At 42.5% G+C, this 9,425-nt stretch overlaps 1 pseudogene; it reads left to right on the top strand.

Moving 5' to 3' along the window:
* Positions 1 to 2,062: 2,062 nt before the first annotated feature.
* Positions 2,063 to 9,012, top strand: LOC100229177 (DNA/RNA-binding protein KIN17 pseudogene; annotated as a pseudogene).
* The last annotated feature ends 413 nt before the right edge of the window (positions 9,013 to 9,425 follow it).

The following is a 9,425-nucleotide window of genomic DNA, read 5'->3' as shown; positions in this document are numbered from 1 at the left end:
AAAAACTTAGATTTGGGATTTTAGTGTATGGTGACGTATGGGAGCCAAGATGGAGAACTTTGTATGTGGGTTAGATGTCTTTTTTGCACCTTCTTCTTCATAAATCTGGGTGGTTTTCTCTAATTGGGAGAAAGATGTCTACGTTGCAGGTTTTGGGTGATCATAATTGCATTAGAAGTGTAAATAATATAGGTGTCAACTGTCTGTTGGGTAATTGGGACTTAAGTAGCCTTGTATAGACACCATTTTAGCTCACTTTCTTGACTTGTTAGAGAGAGCTCACATCTCGTGAGTTTATAATAGATAAGGATAATAAACTTCAGAGTGAGACTTCAAAAATAATGTCTGAGTTTTATTTGCCCTGACCCTGGAGCAAGAAAGAGCCTGGTATTCCAACATATATACACACATGGACATATATATATATATATATATATATATATATATGTATATATATATATGTATATATATACATTAAAGTTTAATTTTTCTCTATGGACAAAATGAAATGGGCAGCCAATCTAGCATGGTGGTGCATTTTCTCCCCTATGTCCCCCCCTGCCCCCATGCTGCACTATGATCAGAGCAATGCCTATTAGGCCTTGGCCTTGATGGACAGCACCTGGTCTCAGCTCCTCCTGAGCTTATCACTGCTCTGAGGAACTCCTGCTGTCTAATGAGCTCCTGTATTTTATGACTAAAGCCCACTGTGTTGTTGTCCTATAAACAGTGGTCCAAAAGGGACCTTCTGAGCCTTTCTGGACTGCAGAGGCTGTGGCCAGCAACCTCCCTCTGAGTGGGGCCTCTCAGCGAGTGAACTCTCAAGTTTACTGCACTCATAGAATCCCTGAATGACGATGAATACTTGGCTGAGATCTCCACTCCTTAAGGCTCAACCCTAGGCTTGTTGAGAAGATGCAAAGGCATCTGAAGTGAGTATTTCACTACCTTTGAGGGGAACTTTTTGCAAGTACCTTGTACAGACTCTTTATGTCTGTGTGCATGCAAGTGTGCATATGCTATAGCAAGTGTGGGAGAAATGCTTGTCACAACTACAGCTGCTCTGAAGCTGCACAGGTAAATTTGTCCATAACAGAAACCAAATTGGCTAGCCTAGTTTGTAAAGAATTTCCCAGGTGACATTCTCCTATTGGAAAATGTATGAGTTTAAAATTTTGTATAACTTTATCCAGAGTTGTTCACTTTTGCCCTGGGGAAAGAGAATTGAAGTTTCTTTCCAGGGCACTGTTTATCTCTGTGAGGCCTGATGAACTCAGTATATCAATAGACTGGGAAAAGCCCCAAAGAGATAAAGGCCATCAACAGAACATCAGCAGCCATCTAGCAACATCTGCCCCGGACTTTGCCTCTGCCACAGTTGGAGACACATCCTGAAAATCCTCATAAGAAAATCAAGGAATGAAAATCTAAATAATATCAGAAGCAATAGGACACCAAATATAAGAACTTTGCAACCTAGTGCCAATCAATGCTGACCCAATTCATTTCTATGAGTTTTGACTGTATAAAACATCTGAAAAATCTTGTAAAAACATGGAATGATTCTCTCTGCACACCTGGGCTATGTGTGTGGATGAGATGGTTTCTGTGGTACATCCTGGCCAGATATTAAAGTAATGCCTAGATTCTCTAACTATAAAAATGTTGGAGGGTGTCTTAGGTTGCAATGCAAGATGTAACCAAAAGTATGCATACTATTACCATCTGTTAAAATCAGGTGGGGCAGTTTTCTTTATCTCTTCCAGGACCCATCCTCCCTCCAGGGCGATATCTTCTGCTTAATGGGCCATTAAGTGTCACTGCATGGCTGATAAGAATTACATCATCCCATTGTGAGATGCTCCGCCCAGGGAGAGTAGCCATGCATTCCTACCTGGATATAAGTCGAGCTGTGGAACACCACATGAGCCTTTTCCCACTGGATTCCCAGTGGAAGACGAGACCCATCTACGCCACCACTGGACCTTTAGAGGAAAATTCCACCCTTCTACAGGATCAGAGCTTCAACAGAACCACAGCTGTCACTGCAGGAGGGCTGCAGCCACCATTTTTTGGGACTGCTGCCAACACCCTGACCCACAGGGTGTCAGGTTGTGTTCTGACTCTGTCAGTGCTTTTGTACTACTTCATTTAATTTTAATTTTCCTATTGTAGTTCTGACTTGGGATCTCTCACTGGTTTGCTCTCAAACCAGCACAGGTGTTGTTGTTTTTTTTTTTTTCCTGCAGCTGTGATTCCAACATTTTTAAGCACTTTAATATTTTGAAGTAAGATAGGGCTGTAAGTAAATTGCTGTTTAGTAATTGGCCACCTTTACTTCTGAAGGGGGTGGGATCTGGACAGGCAAAGGGTTGGAAGTGGGATCAGGAAGGGACCGGCGCCATGGGGAAGTCGGATTTCCTCAGCCCCAAGGCCATCGCCAACTGCATCAAGTCCAAGGGGCTGCAGAAGCTGTGCTGGTACTGCCAGATGTGCCAGAAGCAGTGCCGCGATGAGAACAGCTTCAAATGTCACTGCATGTCCGAGTCCCACCAGAAGCAGCTGCTGCTGGCTTCTGAAAATCCTCAGCAATTCGTGGATTACTTCTCCGAGGAATTCCAAAAGGATTTCCTGGAATTGCTCAGGAGGCAATTTGGAACAAGGAGAGTCCTCAATAATATTGTGTACAATGAGTACATCAGCCGTCGGGAACACATCCATATGAATGCCACGCAATGGGAGACACTCACTGATTTTACAAAGTGGCTGGGGAGAGAAGGTCTTTGCAAGGTAGGTGAGACTCCTAAAGGCTGGTACATTCAGTACATCGACAGGGACCCAGAGACCATTCACAGGCAGCAAGAACAAGAGAGGAAGAAGAAACAGGACCTTGATGATAAAGAAAAAGCTGCTAAATTCATTGAACAACAAGTTAGAAGAGGTTTGGAGGGGAAAGATGTGGAAATGCCAGTCTATACTGAATTGAACAGAGAAAACAAAGAAGAAAAAGTTAAATTTAAATTAAACAAAGGAGCAAGTACTTCAGTTGCAGCATCTTCTAAAACAAGTGTCCTTGGACAAAATGCACTGAAGATGGTAGAGGGTGCAGTGAAAAAAAGACAAGCAGCTCATTGCTCTGGTCAGCCCAAAGAGAAGAAGAACAAATCTGCACTTGATGAGATCATGGAGCTTGAAGAGGAGAAAAAAAGAACATCTCGAAGAGACTACTGGTTACAGCCTGAAATCATTGTAAAAATTGTAACAAAAAAGCTAGGAGAGAAATACCACGAGAAGAAGGCAGTTGTTAAGGAAGTGATTGACAGATACACAGCAATTGTGAAGGTGATTGGCTCTGGGGATAAACTGAAGCTTGATCAGACACATCTAGAAACTGTAATACCAGCACCAGGCAAGAAAGTACTGGTATTAAATGGTGAGTACAGGGGAAATGAAGGCATTTTGGAATCCATCAATGAGGAAAGGTTTTCAGTGACAATAACCATCAACTCGGGACCTCCAAAAGGGCATAGAGTCGAAGATATCCAGTATGAGGATGTTTCTAAACTTGCCTGAGATACTAAATCATGCATCAGAGATGATTTGGATTCTCAAAGCCTTCTCTCTGACATCTTTCAGACACAAGACTTGGTAGCATAGTAAATCTTAAATGAGTCCTTTGCTAAATTGTTACATTTAAGTTAAAGTTAAGTTATAAGCTATAAATTTTTTTAAGTTTAAAGTGCTGTTAAATTTAAATGTTGTAAAGTGCTATTGAGCCTTTAGGTCATACTCCTTTTTATTCTTACCCCTTTATCCCTTTGTCACACCCCCCTCCCACACCCCTTACCTCCACATAAATAGTTTTCAGTTTATCTTGGTTTGGATTGATTGACTCTGGATTTTTTTTCCTTGCTTTTCCTCCATGTGCTTTAGCCATCTAATAAGCAGTAGAGTGAACCTTGCAAGTGATTAATGCTATAAATTGAAATATTTGCTTTCATTTATGTGTTTGTTTTAGCAAGTTATTATTGATCACAACTATTTTAATATAGTACTATTTGTAACCCATTTTAACTCTATTATTGTAGTATAATCTGCCAGTTTTTGCAGCCAGTGCTCTGGCCATGTGTAGTTTATAAATAGTTTCATTATAGCTTAGAGTTTTGCATAATATTAAAATAAAACTATGTACTGTTAAATACTTTTATTTGTTTAACTAACTCAAAGTTGTGAAATAGGTTTGAAATAGCTATGTTGAGTCAATGTATTAGTGGGCTGTCTTATCTGAATGATAACAGTGACAAGAATCAGGACACCAAGAGGAAGATTACTACTGACTCTCCAGTTATTAGGAACAGTCAGAACAACAGAATGGAACCTCAGAACCTCGAGAAGAAATAAAATATATTGATTTAATCTACACGATGACCTGCAGACAAGTTAAAGGTTAAATCCAAGCAAAAGAATTCTCAGAACATGTAAAATCACAGGCGTGTTTGAATATATTTAGCTTCATTCATATTTGTGAAAAATGCCAATCGCTTGGTTTTTAAAATTTTAAAGTTTAATAATAATAAAATGGTTATAAAAATAGTAATACAAATAGAGAAATAAAATTTAGAGTTAGGACAATTACAAGACAATAAAAAGCAAAGAATTACTGATGTCTGGGTACTCTCAGGCACTTAAGCCTGGAGAAGCATGCCTTGTGAACAAAGGAATAACCTTAAAAGCAATAGCCGGTTGCATATTCTTATATCTCATACATTATGCATAAATTCCTTGCAAATTAAGAGCTTTTCTGGTTTTTGTCAACTTCTTCCCCTTAATCCTGGTGGTTCCATAAAGATGGAGAGAAGGTAAGAGAATGTCTTTTCCAATAAGGAGACAGTAACTCTTTATGTACCCTTTTACTGTTATCTCTGTGCAAGGAATTTCTTGATTATCTCATCTCTTTCTTGAGCTAGTTAAAAAGTATCTTACATAGCATAGTTTCTATTTTAACATTGTGTTATTACCTAAAAATATATTTAACACACTACTTAAGAGAATTAATACAGCATAACTTTCTAACATTACACATACAATATTCATTGTAATATTTGCGAAAAGCCAATCATAAAGTATGCATTTTTCAAAATGTATATCTAACCAATGTAATGAAAAATATATAATAAAATTGTTTTGAGCTCATGGTGTGTTTTTGGCAGATTGCCAAGCAGCTCAGCACTGGATATTGTCCTTTTTATCCCTTATTAAACTTCTACACATTTTAAAGAGTGAGCGTTGTTCCCCATAATTAATTGGGAGTTAATTGCACATTGACAAAAAATGCATTGATGAAACAGACATGAAAAAAGACATCTGTTAGAAAGAAACAGCAGTCACACACAGCTCAGGACAGATATATTCCTGCATTAACCAGCATAAGGAGGGCTGTACACATCCCCAACACCAGGTGCTGTTCATCTACAGCCTGGGCATGGCCTGGCAGGGTTCCAGATTGTTTTTAAGGGTTTTTTATTAGTTAGTTTGTTTTTGTTTCTTTAACCTTTAAAAAGTTTCACTTCAGCTACCAGCCCCTGTATGGATGCAGGTTTACTCCCAAACTTCACTCTCTTGCATGCCACAGCCCACCCCGTTTCTCACAGGCCCAGCAGGGCTGTGCCAGAGGGAGGGAGGGTGCCCATTGGCAGCCCTGTGTTGTGGTCCAGGGTTATGGTCTCAGCCATGCAGTCTGAGCCAGGGAGTTGGCACAGTGCAGGCATGCAAGAAATGGATTTGTAAAGGATTCTCAAAACCTGACTGGAAGCTCACACAGCCTTGTACATGTGTTTGCAAACTCTGAGATAAAGTATGATGATTTAGGAAGGCCATGGGATCGAGATTACATCGTTGAGAGAGAGATTGAAGTAGAAACAAGTTTCAGAAGATGGCCTTGCAAAAAGACCAGATATTTTGAAGAATTAGAACTGTGAAAGATGCATTGCAGCAGGACCTCGTGGGGTAAACCAACAGGTGATTAGAAGTGTTAGCAGCATTGTTTGGCATATCTAATAGGCTGAAAAACATTTTATAAGGTATTATCACCAGGAAATAGGGTGGCTTCTGATAGAATGGTGTTGAGTTTTACATCTCTTATGTCTCACTCTTCTACGAGACTGATAAAGGAGTAAAATCTTTTAAAATGCCTCTCAGTTGCCCCTTCTCTGTAGAGCTGGGATTTTCCAACACAGCACCCTCATGTCTCCCACAGCCAGCACCTGGGCTTTAGTGCATGATGCCCTTGAGAGGAAAGTTAGGATCTTTACAAACAATTCCATGGGTGAAGGTATGGTGTTAACGGCTTTGAAATGGGTCTTAATGTCTCTGCTGCAGAAGGTTTGTTGCAGATCCCAGACAGCTTGGCTCCTGAAGCAGACAAGGGTGTGCACGAACCTGAATTTCCCAACTTCGGGGTAGGATGACAGGTTCAAAGAGGGATATGTGGTAGGTGATTCGGGTAATTTTTAATTCGGGTATTACCTTCCTTGTACCTCAGCCAATGGGTACAGGAAGAGGATAAAATGTGGCCGGGACTTTAGGATTAAAGGTGGCTGTACCCTCCAAAGCCTTCCCAGTAGTCTCTCTCCCTTTTTTCAAATAAAGTTGCAGGACTTCTCTGTCTCCTTTTTGGACATAAATCTCTAGCGTTTGTGGATTTTCCTGATTTTTCCTGACACCCTGAAGGACTATTTTCCCTAGACCTAGTAAAATACTATTAAGCACTAAATCAGGCATTTCTCACCAGTAGTGATTGTCACCCACGATAGACTGGGCAGCCTTCAGGCTGCGAGAAACTTCTTAATCCGATTTTTCTGCTACCCCAGCCCCATTCCCCCAGTTGGTTAACATTCATCACTTTATTCTTGGTGCAATGGCCACGTATTTCCATCCCTCAGGGACTGGATACCCTCAAGAGATGAGCTGCAGGAGAGGCACAGCCCAGTGCTGATGTCCCAGCACCCAGCCATCCCGGGAAGGGGCCTCCCGCCGCCTTCATCCCTTTCCTACTAGGCGCAGCCGGGAGAGGCTGAGAGGCTAAAGAGGCACCTCCCCACACCCAAACGCACCCTCCTTTCCCCGTCCCTTTCCCGAAGGACCGCCGTGTCTCTCCCGATGGCGCGTCCCCGCCCGCGCTCGCTGCAGCGCCTCTGCAAGCGGCCCGCGGCGATGGGTGCGCCCCGCTCCGCCCGCCCCTGGCAGCCCCATCCAGGGCGGCACCGTCGGACCCGCAGTTCCCGAGCCAGGGGAAGCGGCTGCCGGCCGGGCGAGATGGAGTCGGGCTGTTCGGCCGCGCTGAGCCGGGCTCTGCGGGGCTGCAGTCTCAGCATCCCCGAACCACGGGGACAGCCCGGGGACATCCCCCGCCCCAGAGCCCCGGCCCGCCCCAGAGCGCTGTTTCCAGGGGATTCCTCCCTGTGCCCGCTCCGGAGCGCTATTTCAAGGTGAATCTCTCCCTGTCCCCTCTCCGGAGCGCTGTTTCCAGAGGGATCCGTCCCTGCGCCCGCTCCGGAGCTCTGTTTCCAGGGGATGCAGTCTGCAGCAGGCTGGGAGATATGCCTGGGGCTATGGCCCCCGCATGAGCTGAACCCTTATGACTTTACTATCGAGTAAACCCCCATGGCCAGAGCTAGGAGGGGAGAACTGCGGGTAATCTTACGGCTCTGCAGGAGCTGGGAACGCCGGGCGGTGCGCGGTCGGTCCGTGCTGCCATCGAGTCGGGACACTGTGATGGTCTGGTCGGCGGAAGGGTTACCCGGCGCCGTGGTCTTTTGGGCTCTTATAGGGTTCTTCTAGCTGAAAACATTTCTGTTAATCATTTCTACTGTCAAACAAAAAGATGTTCTCATGAGAACTCGCTGCAGTCTTAGATAAAGGCAAGGCCATGCAGTTGGTGCAATCGCCTGTGCTGAGTGGGAGCTGACAAGAGACTTCTCACTACATTTTCTACATATTCGAGCTACAATTCATCCCGATGCCCAGGGATGTGTGCAGGATGGAGACCGGGCTGTACCCGCACTGCAGCACACACCTGAACCTGCCGAGCCAGGACAGCTGTTCTGTGCAATGCTGACTCCTAAGTGTTCACTAGGCTACTTGGAAATGCCTCTATAATGTACTTATGCATTATATTGTCATTTACGTGCATTCAAAAACAGAGTTTAGCTGCTTTTGGTGTATTCTTCAACAAGATATCCACAGATTAGTATGTTTTCTTTATTTCTGCATTGATTACTGCTAGGATTTTCTCTAGAAACATTTGTGTGCCAAGCATTGTAATTTTAACACACTGGACTTGAAAATAAATTAATGCCTAGTTAAATACCAGCTAAATGAATATTTTGTGCTGTCATAATATTTTTATTAGTTGAAACTACAGCAGTTAGCAAAAACATTCAGGAGTTTGCCAGTGAAAATATGTTGACTGGGTCCTGCTTTCATTTCTGTGAGGGAGAGTAAACATTATTATCATGGATCTGTGAGAAGTTTATTTTGCTATGGCTCTTACTGGAACATTAATCTTTAAGCTTGCCTTTGTTAGGAGAAAGCAGAAAATATGTGAGCTTCTAAAGAGCACTTAATTCATGACCACTTTCCATGAATCTTCATGTGTCTGAGATGACTTGTGATTCTGATGGTCTCTTTAGCTAATTCTCAGTCAGAAAGTACTTCAATTAAAATAAGAGAAATCACCTTTGTCCTGTATACACATAAGTATATCATATGAAGCCCTTCTAATTGTTTTTTTAAGGCACCTTTATGTGAGTAACTGACTGGGGAAAAATGCAAATTTTGCATCTCTCAATTCTTGTACCATTTTGCAGGACTTTTTTCTTGGAAGCAGACAATGTACTCATTTTTTAACCTCCTGGTGTGAAGCGACTGCTAATATGGAGGATATTTTACTTTATGAATAGTATGGTTTGTTTTGGGATTGGTGTATTTGCCAAATAAAATATTAATGTAACACTCTTTGTGTGGCTTGTGTGCTAGCTTTTCAAAATGAAATCTGGATAGCTCCCCATTTCTTTGGGATTGTCTGGACAAAAGCAAATACCTAAACAAGCTCAGAATTTAGAAACAGGATAAAAGACATTTGAAAAGTATAACTGGACCAACCGAATGCTGAGAGAAGCCAATACAGTTTCCCCAGAAATGGGGAATCCTGTGAATAACATTTAAGGATTAACTGAGTCTTGCAGCCACTCTGTAAACCACCAATTTTGAGTCAACCATGTGGAGAGCAAAATAGTAGTTGAAATGGATTTGTTCTTAGATATGGAGCAAGGCCTTTTTGCTCAGGGAGAAGAGCACAGAGATTTTCAGTGTGCACAGCAAGGTGGTTCATAGCAAGAATGCAAGCCAAATGCATGCAATATAAC

This window comes from Taeniopygia guttata, chromosome 1A, assembly GCF_048771995.1.
Source record: "Taeniopygia guttata chromosome 1A, bTaeGut7.mat, whole genome shotgun sequence".
In the NCBI taxonomy this organism is placed as follows: domain Eukaryota; kingdom Metazoa; phylum Chordata; class Aves; order Passeriformes; family Estrildidae; genus Taeniopygia; species Taeniopygia guttata.
The sequence above is the reverse complement of the archived record's forward strand: the minus strand, read 5'-3'. Positions and strand labels throughout refer to the sequence as shown.